General features: G+C 39.8%; 1 protein-coding gene across 2 annotated transcripts in view; it reads left to right on the forward strand.

The window, feature by feature from the left end:
* The window catches only part of arhgef2b (rho/rac guanine nucleotide exchange factor (GEF) 2b), a 47,691-nt gene that overhangs the window by 586 nt on the left and 43,289 nt on the right, over positions 1-3,816 (forward strand). The gene's annotated exons all lie outside the window — the stretch shown is intronic.

Genomic DNA, 3,816 nt, shown 5'->3' on the forward strand with positions numbered 1-3,816 from the left:
CACACACACACACACACATATATATATATATATATATATATATAACAACATGGGCAACATAGTGGCATTAACTGAATTAATGTATTTTTGAATAGCTCTCGCCAGTGGTGTGTGGTGAAGGTTTTTTTCCTGTTGTCTGATGGAGGCTGCTTCTACTCTTCTTCATTCTCATTTGATCAAATGAACAAAAGAAGTTACAATAAGGTTTGCCTGTATTATTGCTCTTATATAGATCTCTATCTGCGTTTCGTTTATGTATGTGTATACGTAAGATGTTAGTAGCCTATATACGTGAGTATGTATTCTAAGGTTTAGTCCATTGTGCGGCAGTATGAACACGTTGTCTTGGGCACTAAAGGGAACCAATGGGGGAGGGCCATACAAAGACTGCAGCATGTTACAGAGCATTCATTGCTGCACTTACTAGTGCTTCATTACCTTTATCCCGTTATCTCCCGTACTCATAGTGTCTTTGTTCTTGTATGTGTTGTGTAAGGTCTTTACGTCTTGCCAATCAGTTTATATTAACAAATATCCAGTTCTATTTTTTAGATTTTTTTAAAACAAGTTTCTGTAAGTGACGCAATTACTTCCCTTTTTCTGTAGCCTGTGCATGATTCATTGTCATGTTGGTGTATCGCTATAGGATTTGTATTTGTGGTATATTAAGTTAAAGAGAAATCACCACTTAAACTATTTGTATATTGTATCTGACAAGGCCTTCTGACCTTGTAGTTGCTTTGTTGTGTTTTTTGGAACGGCATCCCTTGTGAAGCTGTGATGGATCACTTGGGTGCATTTGCCGGTAGACTGTGTATCAGAAAGTAACAAGATGTAGCAGAGAAAATGAGGCACAGATGTTGCAGTTTACCTGGGATTTTATCATTGGAGAAGTCTGTATTGAACACAAAGATAAGCAGAAATGGTGAAGCCATTTTGGCCGTGTATAATTCCCTGCAAGGACAGTATGGGTGGCGCTTATTGGGGAAGTAGTGAATGAGTATTTCTCCAACACAGTGACAATCAGACAAGGTCAATGTATTGCATCCGTAAATGGTGGAGAGGGGCGAAGAAAGGTGAAGAAGCACTTTGGTCCCATTTGTAAGCAGGTGCTGAACTCAGTGACGTTCCTGGTCCTAATTGGATGTTGGGGATTGCCGCATATGCCTTTGGTTTAGCCACTGTACCATGTTCCTCTGATTGCCATTGCTGGGCTTGACCTGCTCATGAATCGTAGGCTCGCCACCTAACTCTGTCACCAACATCATTCTAGTCTCATCAAAAAATCTAACCCAGGCTCATTGCAAAAACATGCTTCTACCTACATTTTTGCAAAACTCCAAAAATGTACTTCTACATAGAATTTACTGCAGTTTCCAGCTCAAATGAACACTGGAGGCAGCAAAATGCCAACAATTTTTATTCCTTTTCACATAAATTAAGACTATTTAAGACTAATTAAGACTGTTTTGACTTGGTTCCTTGAAAAATACTATGTCCTGACCTCAAAATGCCTTTTATCACAACACATGATTTGTAAAATAATACATTTTGATGTTTGTATCACATAATCAGCTCCATATGTATGGCTTTTCTGATATAGTAAACGCCCTTGGTAGCTCACCTGGGGGTACACAGTTGCACTTGTGATTTGAAGCTCTTGGGTACGGGTCCTGTGAGACACGAGTCACAATAAAAGAGCTCAAAGACTTGTACAAGCAAGCTAAAACTTACATGGTTGCTTTAGCAAATGTGTTTTTGCTTTAAGTTTGTGTTCGTTAACACTGTTGGTTGGGGTAGGGTTTAGTGCAGGTGATGCATTGTTTTCAAACGCAATAAAGCTTTTAGTGCCACTCACCGGACATTTCATTTCCGAACTGCCACAATATGTACAACAACCAATGTAATAAAATGTTGCCACAATCACATTTATCAGCTTTGGATAAAACTAAATGCGCTTTTAGCGTCTCTCAGACATTTCACTTTGAAAGCAAAGCGTGCAAGAAGCAACGTAATATCATTTTGCAGAAATGTCATCGCAAGCATGTATTTTCAATGAACCTGGGTTGAAAAAAATCTAATGTTGTGCTTGCATCTGACAGATTGGATATTGTTGCACGTGTAAATGAAAGAAAATGCACAAGATCTGATTTTTTTCACATCTGATCTGAGCCACTTCCAAATGTATTTTAAAATCAGATACATATGAAATGGGCAACTGATAAACCATCACTTCCAGCCAGTTGTCCTATGTGGGTTCATGAGTTCACCCTTGATGTAAATGTTGACGTTATGAAATTTACATGAGAAGTGACAATCCTCTGTGCTTCCGTGTCACTTTTCATGCAAATGTCATTATGAAGCATACGTGTGCTTGTAAGTGCTCACACAAAAACTCAAAGCATCTCTTATTGAGGTGGGTAATTTGAACTCCTACTAATCCCTGTTGTCAAATGTGTGGACTTGGTACCACCACTACTACCTTCTAGGTCTTAAAACAGTTGTCATCTAACCAATGGTTTGAGCTTCAGTTGACCATATTTGATGTGCTCCATGTGTGTGCACTGATAAATGTTTATATGTGAATGAAATCCTTTGATTCTGGTCATCATATTATGTGTCTTGGATTGAATTGCTTGATTCATGTGGATTAGTTTTATGATGGCTTTATGAACGTTTTGAAGTGTCATAGTTTTGCTGGAATGGACTTTCAATTGAGGGAGAGAAATCTCTCAGGTTTCATTAAAATTGAATGCTCCGATCGATCGGCCAGAGACCGGTATCGGCCGATAATCACATTTCATGACTCGATCGGTACTCACTAACTTGGCCGATCTCACGAACCGATCGCAATTTGATGACGTCAACGCCTGACCACGTACATGATGCGTTGGGACGTAAATTATTTTAAGCCACTGTCATGTCATCGCAGGTGTGGAAATGCTATGACGTTTCGAGGAACAATGAAAAATTCGCTATTTGTCGTGTATGTTTTGCATGATGATGAATGGATGGTTAATTTTTAACAGCAGATTCAGTGACGTTAGAGCTGATCTGCGCCTCACTGCACAAGTCTGCGGCACGTTACGTCTCCACGGCCACCGGAGCTCACCGCGGCCGCTCTAGTCAGTGCTTGTGTTTATGCAGCCGCGGCATGTTTCTCTCTTTTGTGAGTTGGCACAGCATGGAGGACAAAACCTCGTCTGAGCCGTATCGCTGATCATGGGCTGCTTTTAAATGAACGTTTATTTATAAAACAAAATATCTTCTTTGGCCATATTAGCCTACTCAATAGCATTAACACAGGCTTTACTCCTTTCAAACTTTATCTGGAATGTCACCGTTTCTGTCACTGCCACTTCCCGATCAGGCAAACGAACACACACGCGAAATCGTCTGCCTCATGAAAAAAATGTAGTTAATATTTGCATCATTTATGATTTATTTTATCCACCTGCGACCCACCTGCAAATAATCAGAATGTATTTTAAAGCGGGAGAAACAGAGGTTTCCCCGGTAACAGCTGTACACAAAGCAGCACTGAGCTCACAAACTCTGCTTTATCAGGCATTACAGGCATGATGAAATGAAAATGAGACCAATCAGACCAATCACCGCAGATTAGCATTACGCAAAGGAGGGGTTTGGAAAAATTAATCATTGAGCGAATCGTTTCGGAGTCGCTGAGCAAGTAAGGTAAAAAGAAATGCATATTATATGACAATTAAAGTGTTTTTTGACCTTGTATGCATGTCAACCTGTTGTTGGGGACTCCCAAAACCAAAATATGAACCTTTCATTACCCATAATAGGGGC

Source organism: Sinocyclocheilus anshuiensis, unplaced genomic scaffold (genome assembly GCF_001515605.1).
Source record: "Sinocyclocheilus anshuiensis isolate Anshui unplaced genomic scaffold, SAMN03320099.WGS_v1.1 scaffold979, whole genome shotgun sequence".
Lineage (NCBI taxonomy): Eukaryota > Metazoa > Chordata > Actinopteri > Cypriniformes > Cyprinidae > Sinocyclocheilus > Sinocyclocheilus anshuiensis.